The 22,328-nt window shown below is 41.4% G+C and overlaps 1 protein-coding gene across 4 annotated transcripts in view; it reads left to right on the forward strand.

Annotated features, from left to right (window-relative positions):
- si:cabz01090165.1 (uncharacterized protein LOC100333421 homolog) overlaps positions 1 to 22,328 on the forward strand; it is a 357,316-nt gene that overhangs the window by 84,414 nt on the left and 250,574 nt on the right. The window contains exon 1 of one of the 4 annotated variants that reach the window (XM_051399647.1): positions 1,789 to 1,878. The exons of the other annotated variants lie outside the window; for them this stretch is intronic. The gene's annotated coding sequence lies outside the window, so the exon portion shown is untranslated. Of the gene's footprint in view, positions 1 to 1,788; positions 1,879 to 22,328 lie in introns of those variants that run through there. 4 annotated transcript variants of the gene reach the window in all.

The following is a 22,328-nucleotide window of genomic DNA, read 5'->3' on the forward strand; positions in this document are numbered from 1 at the left end:
GGGTCAAATTTCTATTGGAGCTCCTTCAACAAATCAAGCGAGGAACATTTCTGCTCCAGTCTGGCTTCCACGCAGTCAGAGCGGCCCGATCGCTTCCAGCAACTCAATTAGCAGTCCAGTTCACACACACACACACACACACACACACACACACACACACACACACACACACACACTACTCGTATTCTATAAAGTGTGTGCTAGCAGGTTTGCATCTGGTTACCTGTCCTCACCGGTGGATTTCCGCCTGATTTCTATTGGTTTACCACCGGCTCTGGTGAGCCTGGCCGTACCCACCACTGAGGTCACAGAGGTCTGGACCTGTACGATAACAGTCGTGTAATAACTGCCTAAGAATAACTTTACTTTTACTGTCCTTGTGTAAAAGAACCTTGTACTGTCAATGGTTTTAACCTGTTCATTAAATGTTCATATTGTTGAATTGTTGTATAGTTTTTGTACAACTGGCTAGATTTAAAAAAATAGTCTGTATAATTTGTTTTCATAATCAAGTTAAATAAGTGCAGAGAGGCATGAGACATGAACAGAGAGGGTAAAATAGGGGTTGGAAATAATGAATGCAGTCAGTTTTTATAGAACTGTTGTAGCTCCAGAACTGATACACTATTTAGTCAAATCTAATGTTTATGATCATAGGCCAGACTACTGGAGGCAAACACTGACAGAAATGATGATTAAAAGCATGTTCCCAATTCGAATTAAAGGTCTGGAACAATTTAGGATTTTATGACTAAAGCTGTTTGTTAACTCTGCGTGGAAAAGTCAAGTATCGTTATAATACAACCAACATGTGGGCGCCCCTGGCTCGGAGCCATTCAGAGGTAGACGGAAAGCTGAGGAAGAATAAAAAAGAGATGAAACCTGTTGCTACATCTGCCAACAGACTCTGGAAACCTGCCTGTAATATCACAAATACAACTCATAACCCACAGCAAGAGCTGTGAAAACACGCTGCTGCTCTTATTAAACATTTACTTATGATAGAATACTATATTAATTCCAGTGTTACAGCTGCCAAGGCACATTAAGTCAACAGACAACAAACACAATACAGACACTCAAGGTAGTTGGAAACAGAATACGTCAAAGAACTGTATAATTAACTAAAAGCTGCGACCCGGACCAGGACCAGGGCCAGGACCAGGGCCAGGACCAGGACCAGTACCAGGGCGAGGACCAGGGCCAGGACCAGGGCCAGTACCAGTACCAGTACCAGGGCGAGGACCAGGGCCAGGACCAGGGCCAGTACCAGTACCAGGACCAGGGCCAGGACCAGGGCCAGTACCAGGACCAGGGCCAGTACCAGGGCCAGTACCAGGACCAGGACCAGTTCCAGGGCCAGGACCAGGGCACCCACAGTCACCAGTTTCTCGCCGGTTCGTTACATCTACCTCACCTTGGCTCCAAACCTCTCTCTGTATGTCGCAGTCATGACATGCAGCACGTCCTCATGCCTAAACGACTGGTTGATTGCCAGGTCTCTCAAACATCTGCGACTTTTGGAGAGTACCAGCGACAGGCGTACCAAACCTAACCGCAGTTCAGGTATTGTTAGGGTTATTTGTCGCCATGGTTACAATAAGGGCTGTGCGATATAATGATACATATCGTATGATGATAGAAAAATGTCTAGTTTCATTGTTTATTCTGTTGTTTATCTCGTGTCACCAATCACACCCTGAAGGGTGGTACTTTAATTATTGACACGTCTTACTGACAGATTTATACTTTTAGCAGATCAGCTAGAGCTCCCAGGGTGCTTCTCTGATGCTGACCCCGACCTCTGACCTCCCTGTGTGGGGTCAGGCAGGGACAGACAACCTCTCTAAGTGGATCAATAGAGCATCGCATCACAAGGTAACAGCTTTGCATGTAGATTTGTGTCTCTGGCTGAAAGCGACATACTGTCAGCTTCACTGTTTGTCCAGCTGCTGCCCATCACATCTGACACTGTTAATAGGCTTTAAACGCTAACTGACACATCTGCCCTCAGCGCCCTGACATGTGACAACAACAGTGATAAAGTACCACAAGCTGACAGACACACACCTCAGCACAGTGCAGCTGGCACACACAACACGGCTGTATTAGTCTAATTAATGGGCTGGTTAAGCTCTCTGTCTGTTCATTACATCTGTCTGCGTTCAGTCTGGAAACATTAACATGTTTCTGCACTTTCAGCTTTGAAAAGAAGATGCAATCAGTTTTGGATGCTATGTGTCAAAATAAATAGATTTTTAATTAAGTGGCTTTGCAAAATGAAACATTATGATTAGAAGAGTTTTAAAATGACAGGACCATATCTGTTACTTTAATTTACTTTTCACGTTTTAGTAACGCGGCTTCCAAAGTTGATTGCTGGAGCGACTTATAGCAGCACAGCTACTTTTGGCTAATTAGCCGTCTATTAAAACCATAGACTGTATAAAGTAGTGAACGTAGCCACCCTGATGTCACCCATTGGTTTGTTTATTACTTTTTCAAAGCCTCAAGTTTGGCATCATGGTGGTCATCATCTCATTCCCTTTTGTTTTGTTTCTGGAGCCGGAAGTGACCGAATATGGACGAGGGTGAGGGCTGGAGGACCCACCATAGACACACACCAAGAATAGGGTTGGCTTTTTAAATCTTAAAACCTTAAAATAAAAATAATAATAAAATACTCAGAGGTGATTCTTACAAAATCCTCTTTAATTTGGGTTTAAAGCGCCTCCACGTTGAGATTTTTATCCAATCTAATGAAAGAAACATTGTATAAGAACACGCCGAAGACATGAACTGACCATTCGATAAGGCTGTGAAGTGAAAACAGCCCAGTTCAAACCTTTAGAGAGTTAATTATTAATGAGAATGTGCAAACTAAAAGATTATGTTTGCCCTATGTTATTAGCAGCTTCCCCTATAGTTTTACACTCTGGATTTACTACTTTTAAATACTAATCAGCTTTGTCCATTAAATGTAATCAGTTACAGCTCCGCCCGCTCTGATTTAAAAAGATGATGATGTTTCATAAACGTGGCAGTGATGAATTGGACCTGGCTGTGCTGATAAGCAGGGCAGTGCCCGGCTGATGAGCCTCTTGTTTCATATAATGAGTTTTATTGACACGGGTGGCTCGGTGTGATTAGCACTGCTAATAGACAAACAACTGTCCGGTCTCATATATTCGACGGCAACAACAAGCGCAGCAGCTTCAGCTGAAGGCATCAGGGAGGACGGGGAAGTGGCCGAGTCAGCATTCACCGAATCTTTTGTGTCCTCCAGGAGATTCTCTACAGTTTTCTTCTTCTTCTGCTTACATTAGCAGTAAATGTCAAGTCTGTTGCACTTTTGAGAGCTTAGCATGGTCCACATGAGGGTGAACTTTTCAGTTTTGAGAAAAGTAAAGAAAATAGAAAAGAGCTGCTTAAAAACAGCAAGAGACTTTTGAGCATTTTTTTGTACTTCTTTCCATAACTGTGAGAGTAAAGGTAAAGAGTAAATGCAGAAGTATCCACTGCCATACCACCAGACGTCAGAGCAGCTTCTTCCCTCAGGCTGTGAAACTCCTTAATTCATCCTCAGCACTCCACCATGTGTAATAGTTTCATTTTTATGACCTATTTATTCACCCATCTACAGTATATCGTTTTTTATAAATAATGTTTGCTTTTGGGAGTAGCACAAAGGGAAATACTGTACATCTTTTGGCATTTTGCTTCATTGGACAGGACAGTGGAGAGAGGCATGAAAGGCAGGGGAAAGAGAGGGATGACCCAGGCCACTGCAGTAAGGATTCAGGCTTGACATGTGGTACACGCTCCACCCAGTGAGCTAATGGGGCACCCGGTAACTTAAACGTAATTTCGTTATACAACCATGAGTTGTGAAGTGATTTTTTTTTTAACCTTTAATATCACCTGTTAATATCTATATCTGGATCTACCTGATAAATCCAGTGTGGGTCAGGCTCCACTAATGTTGGCTTTCTTGTTTCATTATTGTGCCAGTCGTGTAATTTCGTGTTACAGAACACAGACACCAAAGTATATAGATTATGACAGAATGTATGAACAAAGTTCATTTTCAACAACCAACAAGGGAGCCAAAAAGACAGAGAAAAAAGCATATAAATGCATTACTGAGAGTCTTTTGTCTTTTTTCACATTTTATAAAAGAAGTTCTTGAAACACATGCACGTACAATAAATCTGCCACTCTATAGCAACTTTCTGCTTGAAATCAGGAACTATCTGATGAAAGAATAGGTAAACACGATCACAGATGTGATCAGATGTTCAGTGCCAGCTGTTGGTGTTTGTATTTCCCAGAATGCTCTATGAAAATATGACTATATGTTATGTTCAGTAGGACTACATGGAGAGAGCCACAGTGATAACATTTGAGTTAGTCTAAAGTTTTTTTCTGAAGTCCTGACTGCAATGCATTCTGGTCCATTGAGCCTTCATGTCCTGTCTCTTGTATTTACTGTGATGTTTTAATTTGTTAACAATAGTCCCAGACTCAATAATTAACCCTGACATGATTTTTCATTCCGTGTGTCACTGCAGTGTGCTGAGATTTCAGCCAATAATACGATGATATATTACAGTACGGTGACATATCACCTGTTTCCCTCGCTGTATCACAGCCATTGATTGTGGCCGCTGACATTTGGAGACACGGCAACAGCTTACACAGCAGGTCCCTCCACCGCTATCTCGCTCCGAGCTAATTGGCTGAATAAGTCCTGGTCTCATGGCGACAGCCAATGACGTGTGAAGGGGAGACGACCGCTAACTGGGACGATGCGTCAGACTGACAGATGGATGCTGCACACACAAACACACACATGTAACGTCCACACTTTGCTCTATATGAAAGCATCTTACACACTATTATATGGACACACACACACACAAATTTAACAGATGTAAATATGCAGGCAGTGTGAAGAGCAGTGCAGTGACCTGCTGCAGCCGATGATGATGTAACAGAGAGACAACGAAAAGCAGATGTTGTTTCTGATGCTGATAAGAGAAACCTGAGCCACTTTCCTGCCAGAGGTCTGCCTCCCGAATGACAACAGGACCTCATTCCCTCTCCTTCAATTGATGTCATAACCTCCATCTGTGGCCAGTTTGCTCTGGTCATTTCTTATCCTTCTTCATTTAGAATGCTCAAGGCTTTTTCTGGCATTTCTCACACATGACAGACTCCGTTTGCTTTATTATAGATGAACATACAGTACATCAGATCTTTTGGTTACAGTATAAATCATTAGTGCTACAACAGCTTTAGATAGTGAGTAGGGTTGGTGTTGCTTTTAGGGATGCACCAATCTTTTCTGTCCTGTTGCTGCAAAACGTTCCCGTTCCCTTCCACTTCAAAATATGACCCAGTACGTATCCCTCTCACATCATTTCTGGACCTGCAGGTCTCTACAGTCCACAGTAGTAATGTTGTGAAATGGTCACAGTTTGGTTAGATTTAGGAAAATGTATATATGAATAAAATTTCACTTATGTAACATCCTTAAGTTACATCAGGTACGTAAGTGAACTTATGAATGTTACTTTTAAGACTTTCTCTTTCTTCATACTAAATACTACTATAGCGTCCAAAAACAACAATAGAGGGACAATTCCAGAGGGATACCTATGGCCTCATATTCGATGACTAGGGAGTGAGACCGGGTTGGTTGCTAAATTCTGACATCAAAATACAGGTTACTAATCCGATCCAGTGGTCTTTTGCCTGTAAACATCAGTGCATTTCGGTGTGCACTGGTCACGTATGACGTCAAAGCTTAAGTATTCCTTTCTAATGTTTAACATCATCAAACAGACCTTTAAGCTTTCTGCATCACCTTTAACACGACACTAGTCTGAATTGAATGCTGTCAGATTAATGTGATGGTGTAAATGTGAGTTGTACTGCTTTCTAAGATCACTTTAATAACTCTATTATCTCAATCTTAATGTCTTGTGAAAATAACATATGTACAGTTAACCAGGAAACACAGTGAAAGAGACAATTTTAGGTTCTCGAGGAGATTCTTTTTACATCAGATCAGTCAATATTTTTCCCCTTGTGGTTTGACTTGAGCAAGAGTGGTTCAAATTCAAAACCCTCATGTAACCACAATCTGCTCAGCAATCTCTTTATATGTCTCAGATTCATGCCAACTGTTTGACGAATGTATAAATACAGCATAAGCTAATAGGAATTAAAAGAGTCCCGACTTAACATCCTGTCATTCAATGCTTTTCCACTGTCGGATATTAGAAAATGGGCAGCAGAATTCGCTATCCAGTGATGAAATTGATATGAAAATGGATTAGTGTATCCACAGTGAGAAGCAGGGGAGAGGGCCCCTTACACTCCCAATGGTCATTAAAAGTGCCACCTGTTGTGTTGTGTGGCTCGCTCGTAACCTCTTCATTTGTATCCCATTTACCATAATCCAAAGCGCCAGTGTTGCTTCAATGGCAAACCCTCACAGGTGCCAGATATTGACAGCATTCCCTCTTTCCAGAAATATCCTGTGGTTGTCTGAAGACTTACACTGGAAAGCAGTTCAGCCCAGAACAAAAACAGAATAAAAATCCCTTCTGATGATCAGCAAAGGTCACACTTCACAAACTTGTGAGCTGGTAGAATGGGAGTTAGGGATGGTCTGTCCAGTTTTCAGTTCAACCTCCAAAGGGTTCTTCTTCTCTGCACTTGTATGTCTAAGACAAGCAAACAAGCCAGACCCTGACAGCAGAGTCTGTGAATACATTGTTCTCTTTAAGGTGAACAGTCAGGTGTTATACTCCAGACAGCTGCACTGCAGTGATGTTGCACATTCTTCAGATACATGTGTATTTTTCAACTTATGCTCTTCGAAAGAAGAGAAAATGATCCATCCAATGTTGTTAACTGTTGTGTAAAAGCTGTTATTACACTGACGATGTTCTTTACCTGCAGGGCAGAGTTTCACCTGAGTACATTCAGTGCTGTGATTAGAGCTACTTCACTCCCGCTGATGGTCCTCAACTCGGCCTCATGGCTTTATTCATCACTGTCGTACCCATAATCGCAGCGCTGAATGTCCTTCAGATAATACTGCTATACTGAAACTATACGGAGACCGTTCTAAAATATTGATATAATATTCTCACCTCAATACCCCAATGTAATAATATTGTACTTCTCAAAGTTTTGATATGTATTATTCATATTTCATTTTGATTTGATGACAGTTAAGGGCCAGATAATTTTCTCTGGGGCAATAAAATGTCAAAATCAATCATACTTATGAGTAAAACACTATGAATCAATTAGGGGATGAACTGGGAGGGAAAAGGACTGGTGGGACCGGATTGATGCTGCTGTGAAGATGGAAAAATCTGCACAGAGTTTAAAGTAGAAAGACAGTGAGACGGATAAAAGCAGGAGAAGGGTTGACTGAGGAGAGTAAGCGATTTAATATGGAGGACCAGTCACACAGGAGTCGAACGTCGCTGCCGGGAAAGACAGAAAAAGTTAGAAAGTGAGACATAAAGGGAGACAGCGAAATTGGATGTTATTAGGAAAAAGCTTTCAGAACATCTGAATACTCTGTCATGGCTTCATTACTCAGCATATTGGTTTTGCCTGAAGAAACAAGGCTAGCTGTCAGTTAGCTTGCTAGCTGGATGCAGTAGATAAATGTCTCTTGAACTTAATGTTTTCTCGACAATATCTAAACTATTACCCCTCTTATTGAACTGGGAGATGATCTTCTTCTCATCCTCTTCCACTGTGCAGGTGGACTGTGGTTCTAATCTGTGACCCTTGGTTGCTCATTACCACAAAAAGTGAGATAAATGAAAGTAAATTGATCTCACAGAGCAGAAACTTGTGAATTTTTTTGTTGGAAAGGTCTCATTGCATGGGAAAAATATGGTCTCAATAAAAATGTAAAAGGCAAGTCTCCAATCCAAGGCACACTTTAGGGTTTATTAGAATTGAATTGCCGTCATTTTACATGGCAATATGATTCTAAAATGATCAACCTTTTGCAACCATCGTTCTCTAGAGGTGTGCAAGCCTATTGGTCAAAATCAAGAAATGAATAATGAATAGAAGGGAGAAAGAAAGAGGGTGGGAAACGAAGGGGAAGTTGGAGCAGCATTGCTCATGTAAACTAATGAGATACCACTGCACCGCATTACTACCTGGTATCAATATGTGATCTGTATAGCTGGATATCTTATCTAGACTTATTCATGCAGGTGTAAATTTACACATTGCAATTGGATCCATACCTTCAGAGTTCAGGCTCATCTTGTGGTCGGATATCAGCAAAGTGAAAATAACATCTATACATGAAGATTCTCAATCATCCAGGTCATGGTTATCCATGGAGGTTTGAGTCAATAGCACTCATTTCGTTATGGTTTTCATAGTGGGGATCAGTGTCTGAAATGGGCCAGTACTATCTGGTACTGGCCCATTAGGGCTGTGCTGAACTGGAGTACCTATTTTGGTGCAGTTCATTCACCGGTTGGGATGCATGTAAGCAATGAGGTCACATCATAGGGCACTATGGTTTGATCTGGGTCCACTTTCAATCCATGGACGACAGAAAAACTGGGGGAAAAAATGACCAAATGTCCCATTTTGAAGAGACAAACTCTTTCTTGGCAAAATAAATTCAGTCAGAGAAAATGTACAAAGTTTAATTTTAGGAAAAAAGAAACCTAAATAGAGCAGTGTGCTATTATGACAAGAGTCATTTCTTGCATCTAAACTGACATTTGATGCCAGTGTTTAATCCAAATGCCTGTAGACATCAACATTTTATTCATTTATTTTGACACTTCTGACAAGTAAAGTAAATCCGACATTACAGCTGAAGTTTTTACTAAAGCAGTTTCCAAAGTGAGACTGAAACACAGTTTTGTTTACTCAGTCTTCACTTTTCTGGCTCCAGCAGTTTCTGAACTCACCATCCTGGCAATAAGATTTTCTTCTAAAATAAGGCTCATAATTGCTTCTATAGTTTGGGTTTCTTGGTTTTGGTTTGCAGTTAAACCGAAGTAATGTGTTTTAATGAGTCTGGCTGTCGAGGTGAGACCATCTTTTGTTTTTTGAAATGTCAGATTGTTAATGAGGTGTTTGGTAGTTCGACCTTCTTGTTTGGTTTGCATTCAGCTGTGAAGAAGTAATATGTTTTAATGAGCCTGAGTGCAGCTCAGGGAGTTTCCTGCCCGTAAAAGGTTAGGGACCCTTGATCCAATGGAGCTGAATGGAGCGCTATTAGACTTTTAATGAGTCCCACACCCTGGCATCTCCTTTAGCTGACTGTTGATTCAGCTGCACGTTCATTGACACCACATAATGCTGTCATGTCCATAAATTAGCCCCGGAACATATTGGGCTTTGTGATTGATTTATTGGTCAGATGTAGGTCTGTAGGCCTCACTACAATCTCAATCAAGCTGTTAGCAAGACGGAGAATAATCTGATGTTTTTGTTATTATTTTAATTCATTTCTGATGAAGTTATTTCTCCTTAACAGAGAGCAAAGTAAATGTATAAGGAGATAATATATAATATATATATATACTATACTTCTATCAACAACAACAACATACTATACTCATGTTTAGGGCTGCAACTAATGACTACTGTTATCATCAATCAAGTTTGAAACATTTGGCCTATAAGGTATCCAAAAAAAGGTGAACTTATGTTTGGGTCATAAGTTCCCAGAGCTGTTGAGATATTTAAATTAAAACTTTATGAAAGTAAAACTAACAAAATTTTGTAAGTTAAAAATAACATTCTTTATTCTTTATCAATAGCTTTAGTAATTTTAAGTGATAATGACTGATCACAAAAACAAACCTGAGTTTGTGTCACTTGTTGTAATCAGTTTCACAATTCAAATGACATTTAAATATAGAACTATTTCTAGTCTTTGTCTATACTTAATCATTTAAGTATTATGCTATTATTTTGACAGAAATTCAGATTTTGATATGATTTACAATTAGTGGGTAGGACTTTTTCACTTAAAAAAGAATATTAAAATCATGATTGTGAGACATTTCCTGGGGTCTGTATCAGGTCCGTTTTCTTATGCCAGGTTATCTCTGCAGCAGAATACTTCATTATAATGCTGTACTGTCACATATATTACCTTTATCAGAGAACTGCAGCTTCTGCAATTTGACATTGCACTCTGATGTAATCTGCCACCTCCATCTCAGCAGCTAAAAGGTCATGGCATGATTGTTACAGTATGTTAAAGGTCCAGTGTGTAACATTTAGGAGGATCTATTGGCAGAAATTAAACATTCATATATATGTTTTCATTAGTGTATAATTACTTGAAAATAACAGTCAATGTGTTTGTGTTATCTTAGAATGAGACCTTTTTATCTATAGAGGGAGCGGGTCCTCTTCTATGGAGTACGCCATGTTTCTACAGTAGCCCAGAACGGACAAATCAAACACTAGCTGTCGATATTTGTGGGCCTTTTGTGGGTTTCGTGGCCACTACAGTTTCTCCTTCATGCTTGCAAGGCTGAGCGGTATTCAAATGATTGCAGTCTGCAACTTCACCACACAAGATGCCACTGAATCCTACGCATTTGTAGCAGTATCTTTTCCCTACCACATATAACTGTATTTCAGATCTGTTACTTAGTTTAAAGTTATATAACTTTTCTTCCTCATTTTGTGGCATAACTCTACCTAAAGGTCTCTCAATTAGGCTCCTAATTTATGCAAAGGTTTAAATTTTACTGTAGTTTTACCCTTTTAAACCTTTATTGTTATTTCTACACTCCTGTTTCTCCTTAAAAGGTCAGAAAAAAAGATACGAATGGTGGAAAGAAAAGACTCCACACACACACCTCTATGTCTCCTAAATGATTCAGACCCTGTGTGTGTGTCTTCTTTTTGTGTGCAAAACATTTTCTCTTTGTTTGCCTCTCTGCTGTCGGCGTACGTCTGCGAGAAAGAGTCTGTGCTCACGATCAAGCGTGACTGTGTGTAGATTGTGAGTCTGTGTGTGTGTGTGTGTGTGTTACTCAGCTAAAAATAAGCCCTTTGTCTCTGGGAAGAGAGCGGCAAAGAGGTAGAGCAAGAGGACAACCTTTATCAGGGTGATATAACTTTAATAACAGGAAGTTCACTGACAACAGGCGCTCGACCACAGAGAAGACACAGGAAGCTTTCTTACCTGCGTCACCGCTCAGGTGGGGGGGGGGCACGGATGATTTTAGAAGGAGCCCTACTGCGACCTTAACTACAGCCAGAGACATTTCAATCAGGTATTACAGTTACATTGGGGCTGTTTCATTCCAAAATGAGTACACATCATCTGAAGAAAGAATAATAAATGGTGGTATTTACCGACAGGAAATGACTGACAGCACCAAAGTACATCAGACGCCGGAGACTTAAAAGGATATAAAGTCACACATTCACAGTTGCAACTACTATTTTTCTCTCTCTTGGTTAAAACCTCAGAATTTCAGCATTTATTTTCTTATAACTTGTTCACTCAGCTCTAATGCTACCAGGGGACATCCGGTGATTTGTAATAATTGCGGAAACTGCCAGTGATTTCAACAAATCTGCAGCGTCTGTAATTTGTAAAGTAAGAGTGCAAATTGCCTTCCACATTCTGCCGAAGACAGAGCCCCCCTGATAATACTAATCCTGTATGAATCAAATGCTGCAATTTCAAGTCGCAATTTGTTGTTTCTTTGCAATTTCTCTTTCCTTTCTTTTGTTGTTGTCTCCCTCCTGTCATCTTAAAAGGAAGAAGTGGAGATCGAGTAGTCTCAAATGAATTTCCAGCTCAAACTTCCGATGCAGTTAAACTTTGCTGTGTTTGATGAAATGCTGATGTTCAGGACTAATGCACGATTTGCACAAGATCCCCACATAACTCTTTGTGATCTGATTTAATCCTTCAATTTCATACCTCCTGTTTGATGCCATTGTGTCAGAGATTACACCTCATCTTCTCATTGGCACAACAACCGGAACACAAGGCCATCAAACGCATCTGGAGTCAGTGCAGTGTGCTCTAATTGGTCTTCTCACGTGTCCCCTGAGGATAAATGTCCTTCAGTACATTTAGAAATCATAACTCTCATCTTAAAGGACCACTGTGTAGGATGTACTGGAATCTGGTGGTGTTGCTCTTGTTTACTGTATGGCAGCATTAGTCTTGAGATGGAACCCTGAGTGACTCTCCACCTGCATACCTGCTGGAATCCACAGGGTCTCGCTGCGCTCCTCATGTGACAAGACAAGCACTCCATGAGTAAATGCAAAGCGTTTGCTTGTGGTAACCATGGAAACGGCTTATATGCACTACTGACAATCGCTGGCATCCCATGGTTTGATGCCAACCAGAGACTGTTATTGTTAATAGCTAAAGTTAGCTATATTAGCATAGTCATAACTTTATAGCCTAGCCTAAATTAAAACTGAAGTGACCTGATACATCCAGTCTTGTGCTGCTGCTCTGCCGTGTGACTGCCCTGTTAACATCCTGATAAATGTTTAAATAACAGTTATATAGTTCATGAAACTCACAAACAGAAAGGATCAGCCTCTCCTCCATTCTAGTGTTCGACCATCGCATGGGAAAAAGTTCAAGCAAATTCAGCTCCAGCAGTGTGCGAGCATGTGTGTGAGATGAGCACGACGGCGACAGTTTCACAGGTTCACGACCGAATAATTGAATTTTCTCCCTGACAGCTATGAGACAAGTAAAGGGACGCCCCGGTTTCACAACTGGTAGAGTGAAAGCACCAGGTACTAAAGCCAAGACCTTACCACAACAGTTCAGTTCGATTCCAGCCGAGGACCCTTCGGTGCATGTCATCCCCCTTCTATCTCCCACCTTTCCTGTCTCACAAACACATCAGCTCTTGCAGTTTGAACCTGTGACCGTCTCTAATATGCACGCCTCAGTTTATGGATGTGTGCACGCACCAGCTGCACAGTCGCAGTTTTCATCTCCCTGGTTTACATCAGGCAATGATGTTTTGACGTCGTCTCCTCCTTGTTTTTCTTCTCGTCTCCGAGCGGACATATTCTCCCCCATTCCCCAGCTGTCATAAACATATAAAGTGAGCAAACCAGCGATCGAACCGCGGAGGTGAAATGGTTTTCGCTCTTTGGCATTCCAGGACGTTTTGATGAGCCACCTGTCTCCCTTCCTGTCCGTCTCCTTCGTATCTGCGGAGGCGTGTTGTTGAGGCCGGATCGATGGCTCTGTACAACAGGACAGAGATGAGTGGAAAATATTCACAGCCTGTATCGATCAGCCGCGCTCAACAAACAGTCGCAACGGCAGCACTGGCCCATGGCATGCTGGGTTTTTTTTATTATATTGGGCCTGAGACAAGACAGGCAGAGAGGATGGAGGGAGGAGGGATAGAGGGGTAATGTGGCATGGAAAATAGTCTGTTATGAAGCAATATTAGCCTCCGAGCCATGAGCTGCACACACACATTCACACAGTGACACACACTCACAAATACACACTCTATTTGTGTCTCATACACATACTCTAACAGAAGCGCGGGCCCAGCATGCACAATGTGGCAGGCGTGAAGCATCAATAGTGTGATGAATTACCTTAATGTCAGGATTGACTTGCATTCAGGCTCTGCCTCTTCATCCTAATAACCCCCTGAAATTGTCCAACTTAAATATACAGGAATGGATGACAATGCACGGGCTGGAGAACGAGGTCGATGGGAGGAAAAGTGGGGCAGAGAGAATCCAGGGGATAGAAGGACTGATGAAATGCCATTTATCTTACTGTCTTTATGACAAGCGCTTATAGAATGATTTTGTTTTTTTATTGTCATTATCACAACAACCGACAACTAAGAGTGAAACCACCTGGACACCATTTGCTGACAGTACCTATTGTTGATAGCATATTTTTTTCCATCAAAAAGGATTATCTCCAGAGTACAAAGACTTTGGATACAAGTGCAGTCACTTTTTACTCTGTCTTTGTACTATATAACTGTACTGTGACTTTAGTGTTCACTGATCAGTCAATAACCTCAATGGCTGCTGAGATTTTAGGCTCTCTAAAGGGTCAAAGCTGGCCCGGTTCTGTTTATGTGCTGGAAATGCTCCCTGGTCCTCTGAAATACCCCCCATGACCTGTGCACCTAAATTAATCTGGTCCAAAACCTCAAACCACAACACAAGGCCATCAAACACATGGATCTGGAGTCAGTACGGTGCTCTTCTTGGTCTTTTCAACAGAACTTCCTGAGGTCGCAGTTTGTTTAGGTCCAGACAACAAGACTACTTGATTGGCTTCTGATTTTACACAGGACTTCGCTGTTTACTGTTGGTGCACTTTTCACGTCTAAGCGAGGCAAAATGACACTGACACCGTATCTTCTAGTGGATTTGCGCTTTGGTTTACACCTACTGGAGGTCTTTGTCACTTGAATGGAAACATGTCAATTTAGGGAACTGGGTGATATAACTCATGTTGTTCTTCTTCTTTGGAGGATGGTCTTTCCTATAGATTTGTGAGTCAAATCCCAAGGTTTGGTAAAAAATACAAATAAAATAAAAAGCAGTATGTTGTTTGCAGTGCTTGAATTAGACCAAAAAAAGGTTCCAATACTCTAATCCAGCCCAACCCTAACCCTAAACACAACATACACCTAACCCTAATACTTTTGGCATTTTTATGCATTATTTTATTTTCAGCACTAAGCTAACAATGTGTGAATGTAGCTATGCGGGTGGTAGCCTACTTTACCCATATTCCTCTCCTACTCTGCCTCTGATTGGCTCTGACATTGTCTTCAAACCATCTCACTCCTCATGCCTCAACCTAACCAAACAACAAAGCAAACACTAGCCAATCAGAGGCAGACTAGGGCGGGTCTTTGCTGGAGGCCTGTGGGAAGGGTGCTTAGGTTCCCAGACTCATCAAGAATATTTTCCAATTATGTCAGTGCAAGTTGTCCTGCAGAGAGGTTTTCCTCCAAAAATGGACACTGGAATGTAGAGAGTGGAAGGGAAAAGAAAGCACCTGACACGAAGAGATGGAAATAAAAGAAGAGCAAGGATCTGATAGAGAGAGAAGAGGAAATGTGAGCGACGAGAGACAGGACTATGGCGGAAGCGGAGGCTGAGATGAGTGATGGGAACAGACAGCAAAGTGGTGAGAGGAAGATATGAAGTGTTAGCGAGAACGAGGGGATGGGAGGGGGGAAAAAGTGGAAAGCTGATGAAATTGAAGAGCTGGAGAGCAGAAAGAGGCCAGCTCACTGTAAACACTCCATCCTGTCTGTGTCTATCTCTTAATGGCTCAGAAGGGTTTTCTTCCTCATGTCACGCTCTGCTGTGTCGGTGTTGTCATTATGGTGAAATGGAAAATGCCGGAATGGAGGAGTGAAGAGGAGGAGAGCAGAGCTGCAGACGGTGAACTCCTGGAGCTGTGTTGGGTTAGAGTTTCATAAACAAGGTGGAGGCGTTGTGGACGTTTTTGGAGGCGTATTGAACAGCCTGGCAGGGAATCACAGAACTTCAGTACACACAGTGAATAGTACTCACATAATACTAGCACACATTCTGGTTCACTACAGGAGCTCAGGTCTCCAGCAGGGATCACTACATGATATTCAGGGCTCCCTTTATAAAGTGTGAACACATATTTGGCTAATGCATGTCTTTAGTATCAGGTGATATACACTGTGATATGACAGACTTGTTTGCAATCCCATAAATAGTCTGCAATGCTCTGATACAACTGCAAAACATCAAAATCTCAGTTGAATATACAATTATATTACTATATCTCAATGTACTGTATATTTCATGACATAAACCCTTTTATCCACATTAATTGTAATCATCCAATTGCTATAGTTGTGATGCATTGAATAATCTTATTTGATTGTTCTTCATTCCTGGATCCTACGTGGCCTGAAAATCAATCTGGTCCACCCTGAAGGAGGTTTCCAGTTTTAAGCAAGAAAGAGACAGAAAGATAGATGCACAGCAATAAATGTTACACACTGGGCGTTTAACATAATATTGTCCACTGTTCTTGTCTAAATGAATGGCGACAGGTTTTGCCAAAAACATCCTCCAAAAAAACAGAATTTTCCAAAATGTAAAAATCCCCTGAAGTCATGAAAGATATCTTTCGGTATCCTGTCTGCACAAATTACTATCTTGTGTGCGCAAGTTGAATAGTGCCATCTTTGTGGAGTTCAGAAGCCCTGCAAAGGTTTTTTGGGCTCAAAATAGGACGTCAATAACCAAGCACATTTTGTACACGTTTTTAGGGAATTCTGTACAAAAGAACTATAAAATTCGACAGCTCATTACCAATTTGTGGAGTGCAGAGAAGATCACAGGCTAATGTTAACACTGCAAAGAGGAGTTTTTTTTCATTGCTTTAAGGAGGGCAGCAGACTTCTGATCCACTTAATCCATCTGGTTCAGGATTTGAACATCTCACAGGCTCCCTCCTCTTTCCTCCAGGTAAGTGCTGCCATAAGAAGTACATTTATGAATTAAGCCTGAGCTGAGGTGACGTGTAGGCCAGCCGCTTATCTCTTGTTTGTGTGGCTTGAAGCAGCTTAGGTGTTACCTGCACAGCCCCTGGACATGACACCTATTCATCACCGGAGCTCAGCCTCAATTTATCTCTTTATTCCTTGAGGCAGAGCAGGGAGGAATCAAGTCCAATTCCCTGAAGCATTTACATCTGATTCTGTTATCCAAAGGACCCGACACTGAATGGAAAAAACAGAAAGTGCTGCAAATTCTAGTTCAATAAACATTTTACAGTGTAACGGCGAGATAGTGCTTCACAATCAAGTATTTTGCACAAGTTTACATGCACACAAGTATTCCAGCTTCATGTCTTATCACTTATCCTTTCTAATCGCATTCGGACTGAAGATGCTGACTTCGGTTTATCCATTGGATGACCAGAATTGGAAGATAAGCGCAGCAATACAGTTCTAACTTATCAGAGTCAGGTTTTCAATTCAGCGTGGAGATCAATTGATTATTATTATACTGTTCACCAGCATTTTGTGTTTTTTTTTACTACACAACTCATATCAGTTGTAGGTTAAACATGTTCAAGTTTTGGACTGTAGTTTAGACAAAACACACAATTTGAAGACCTTGCTTTTGGCTCTACACATTTTGGTTTGGATATTTTTCACTATTTTTACAGAAGGTCCTGGGTTCCAATCCCTTTCTGTTTGGAGTTTGTATGTTCCCCCTGTGTTTGCATGGGTTTCCCCTACCATCATAACATGTAGGTTAATACAGGTCAATTCTCCCCACTGGCTCAGAGCTGGAGTTGGTCCCCAGGCGCTGCATGGTGGCTGCCCACTACTACCCAGTACTTTGGATGGGTCAAATGCAGAGAATGAATATCCCAATGGGGATAAATTATGGTTAAATTGCATTTAGACCAAATGATTAATCAATTATTAAGAAAGCTATCAACAGAAGAATGTATAGTGTATCCTAATATTTCTCTTATTAGTTATTTGTCCCATTAGAAAAATTGGTTGGGTGTGCATTCCCTCCATTGTGATCAACTATTTCAAAAAGTTTGAAGCAATTGCTTCCATAACTTTTTGTGAACGGACAGACAGCCTGGGGAGTTTTGGCATTTTGCCTCAAAAAAGAGACAAATAAGTTGTTGTTAATCAAGTCATGCACAAATAGTGGGTTGTGTTCTGTCTCCTACTAACAGTCAAGCTGAGTTGCTTCAACGTACAGAGCAGAGCTGATGCGTCTTTGTTCTACTCATACGGCAAAATGCTTTTCTTACTGGTACAAGTAGTGTTCTGACATTTCCATTATAGGGCAGGAGAAGAAGTCAGACATCCTACGTGTTGATATCAGTAAACTTTCTTTGTCAGAGCTTCTGAGGAGTTTCAGCCTTTGTCTCTGGATTCAGTCATCCTCAGAATGGAGCGGTCACTCCAGCGTGGGCTGCTGTTTAGCTGGAAATATGATTTCCTGTGAAACTGGCTCTGTAAAATGTCAGGACAGCAGTGGAAGTAGCTGATAAGGGGTGTTGCAGTCCCTCCTCTCCAATCGGGGACGACTGTGCCACTGTGACATCAATGGCCTTCTTCTCTTTCCATCGTCGTTGCTGATGTCAAAGAGAGTCTCTTTGTCCTTTAGTTCGACCATGCCCTCTGACTGTTATAGGGTGTAGAGGTTTTATTCAGAGCAGAGACGGGACTTTGAAGAGGCGGAGAGTCTGGAGACGGCACCAATCCACATGTTGTCTGAACTGAACATAGGACTTAAAGAGATGAAGCAGGTATCCTTTCCAGTGCGTGTTATCAAGGTATTCCTGCCTCTCTCATTCTTTCTTTGAGTCTTTCTCATCCTCCCTGTCTGTCTAACACGACTGCAGTCAGCACTCTGCCTTTTCTCTGATCCTTCACCAAATCCTCTTTACATGCTCAACAGCAAACCAGAACCTTTTCATGTGAGGGGAAAAAAGCATGCTTCAAAGATTACATAGCCCAATAAGCCTTTGTAACTTATCAACAAAGTGCTGTGAGACAGAATTATAACAAAAATTATACAAAAGGAAATGAGGATGTAAACAAGGCAATGTTCTGAACCTAGCCTAGCCTCCTTAGCACTGCCAATCTTAGACTCTCAGTTTCACATGATAGACTTTGGGCTCATTCTGGATTAACTGACCCAGGAAAGTGGACGAGATCAAGCAGCAGCAGAAGGAGGAGGTGAGAAAAGGTTGCAGTCAAGTCGAACAGTTTCCAGCAGCCTTCAAATAATATACAGGAAGTCACAGAAATATTTCTGTCCTGATCCATCTGAAGGCTACCTGTAGTTTGCAGACCACTATTGGACTTTATTGTTATTACCAACCACACAGGATATTTTTGTTAATAGATTAAACCTTCACTGCACAACATGATGCTAACAGCCTGCAATCCAGCGTTAAATAGTGAGCACAGAAAAATAGGATTTTACACAGAACATGGTGTTTGTAGTCAAAAGTAAGAGCCAATCAGCTCTTTGATCGGGAGACAGTCATTTCTTACAGTCGGTCGGGAGCAACTGTGGCACTTAGCTCTAAAAAGACTGGCAGCCTTGATCTTGTTAGGTTATCGTCTTAAATTGTAAAGATGTTACTAGGAATTCTTGCTAAATTCAGACAAAAAAACATGGCAGAAACTCTTAGGACACTGTGAACCTTCAGCGATCAATATGAAACTTCCAGTTTATAAAATATCAGTCCAGTTCAGACTAGAGGATATTTAATCAAAAAAAAGTCAGCTCCATGATTACCTCTGCATAGTTAAAGAAGGTCTGATCTACATTAAACAATCACAGCACCTAAAGGGGACTACAACTAGGATCTTGTTATACAACCGTGTTGCATAAAGATAAATAAATGAACCATGCACCTTGAATATGAGGTTAGAAAATGAATTTGCCCAGTTTAATGTTGACTTCCGGTCTAAATGCCAACATCCGGTTTTCTATCCAAATACACATACATGGTTGAACAGGTACAGATAGAGATATGACACTGTTTGTTACCATGGAAACACATGGTTGGAAGGTGAAATGCGGATCTTAGTTCTGAGTTAGCCTGTTTGGTGGGTTTCTTTTTAGTCCAGACTAGTCTAAAAACATCCTGCTTTATTTGAACTCTCCCACAAAGACCTGACAAGGACTTGGCCACAAAACACTTGAAAAGATTCCTCGAGGAAACATTAGGAGGGCAAAATCAGAGAGGACTACAGGGGTATTCCTCCACAACCGAACAGCTGGTGCTGCATTCCTCCTGCGAGGTAACACAGTCATGCTGAGCGTCAGTCACAGTCGGAGCAGAAATATGTCCTCAGTGTTGTGCATAGTTGAGGCAGCAGAGTGTGGAGCTGCAGCATCCAGGAGGAAGCCCCTACTGGGTTTCCATGTTTCAGTGTCAGTACTATGCAAGTTAAAATGTAGACTGACACAAGACAGAGAAGAACTTAAGTATTTCTGGAAGTGTTCATTTCTCCCTCTACTGTCAGTTTTGGTGGTTTAAGGGTAGTTTAGAGATTTCAGTGCTAGCTGGTCTAAAGGCAGGCTTTTGATGGCAGTTTGATGGCTTGTCTGTCAGCAACGTATCTCAAAAAAGTTAAGGATGCACTTTTTTGAAAAAGTTGACCACAAATAAAGGAGAGTGACATCTTCTCCAGGGAGTGCTGCCTTATGTTACTTATTCATTTCTCTTTGGTTCTGGAGAATTTCAGTGTGTTGCATGTCAACCTTTTACTTCTACCTTCAAACCAGATTTTGTGAATAGAACATTGCAACCTCCACATGGGCTTGTTAGATGCCAAGGTGGCAGGTAGAGCAGCAGACTCAGCAACGGCTGCCGGGCGGTATGAGAATGAATGATGAGTTTGGCTGCACTCAGTCATGTGTTTGTAATGCTAGAAGTTGGCAAACCGTAGCGTTGGCCTCCAGGGAGCTTGGAAGGAGAATAGAGGCCGTGCCTGCAGCCAAACTGCTGCACCACACTGTTGTTCCTACTTTACCTTCCAGCAACCTGTTAATCTCCCAGTGAGGCACAGACCCCCATGGAAACATCATCCCTCATATCATCCTGCACTGCTCGTACTGTATGACGTCCTTTCTTGAAGATATAGTGTCTAGAAATATTATATTTCCATTCCGCTCTGCTTTTGTTTGTTTCCTGGTGGTTCAGTATCCAGTTTATTGTCTGGTCTCGTGTGATCTCAGAGTGAGGTTAGTCTACTGTAGCACTCATTGACTTTGGAAGAATTTCCAGCAAGGGGGTTGCTGTTGTTCTTTTCAACTGCTTTTTTCTTCTGACGTTAATGTTAGCCCCCGTCCACCCCTGACGCCAATCCCTGCTGTAGTTACTTATTTGTGCAAACAGTACCGTTACTCAAACTATGTTATTACAATGCACTGCACGTCATTACTGCTTTACCTGTTCCCTGATTCAGTATAAAATAGTAACAATTTCAGCTCACCTTTTTAGTAAACATGCTTATTTCTTCTCTCTTATTTCCAAAGTGGTGTTGATCATTTCTTCATTAAGCTATTGGCTCTGAGAAAATGGTTATGTCTTGACTCTTTGTGACAGCAGCGCAAACAACAATACCGCTTGGAAAAACTAGGAGAGTGGGAGTTGAAAAGTGGTCTGTTTCCACTTTAACACAAGAATTTAAAAGATTAGCTAAAGCCACTGTGCTCTAGTTTGGCAGCCAGAGAGAGGTACAGGGTGACTCCAGCAGCTAGCAGCTACACTGCTCAACCAGATTAAATTCCACTCTTCTTTGGCTCAGCTCACGCATACAATCAGCCAGTGATATCTGTGAACCCGATAAGAGGATGCTCAAGCAATGAATTGTATTGCATGTTAATAATGTATGACATATTAACATAATTACACAGCATGGGTCTGTGGCTTATAGATTTACTCAAGGGCAAGGTTATGTTGCGCACTCGGCCGCCTCCAGTAACTGAAACAGAGTCCCAGTGATACAGGGTGTTATCTGTTTGGAGTAATTATTGGGTTTGTCAACAAGGACATTTTATCATATCTTGTTTAATCCTGTTAATATGTGGTGCTAACTGCAGTGCAACTGAACAGTTACATATACACATGACCTGTCACATCATGTTACAAATGACTGCAACTGACATTATCCAACACACACTTTGCACCTGTCTGTCTGTCTGTCTGTCTGTCTATGTAAACAAGACTGTATCAGTTATCTCTAACTTGTGATGGGTTTGTTCAGTTGGAGTACAGAAAGTGTGGCTCAGTGTTATGTAAAAGACTTTCAAAGTCACAGCTGAATATTTAACTGATGAGGATTTTGAATTTGATGGCCGCCCGTATTTATTGAGCTGAGTATACGGATGAAGAGCTCCTACAAGAGCCTGTGCCCACAGAGATTTCACACCGGATCAAGCAAAAAGTACAGAAAACATTTCATTTCTCTGTAGGGTCTTTTTAATCATGTTGTCAGACAGTTATAATCACCACCATAAAATAAGCACTTTTAATTGCTGTAATTTGATGGTTCAAATTGCCCGCAAGGATTCATGCTGCACTTCTCTCCCTCAGTACTGGACCAAATTCAAAAATTGTCTCTGACACAAAAACATGGGAAAATTTAGGTTGAAAAATACAGAAGTTACCTTTTCACCGTAGTGGAAGATCACATAAAGCTCTTATATAGGCACCAATGAACAGGCTACAGTATTCCCTGAAGGTGAAAGTTGATTCAAAG

This window comes from Dicentrarchus labrax, unplaced genomic scaffold (assembly GCF_905237075.1).
Source record: "Dicentrarchus labrax unplaced genomic scaffold, dlabrax2021, whole genome shotgun sequence".
Taxonomy (NCBI): domain Eukaryota; kingdom Metazoa; phylum Chordata; class Actinopteri; family Moronidae; genus Dicentrarchus; species Dicentrarchus labrax.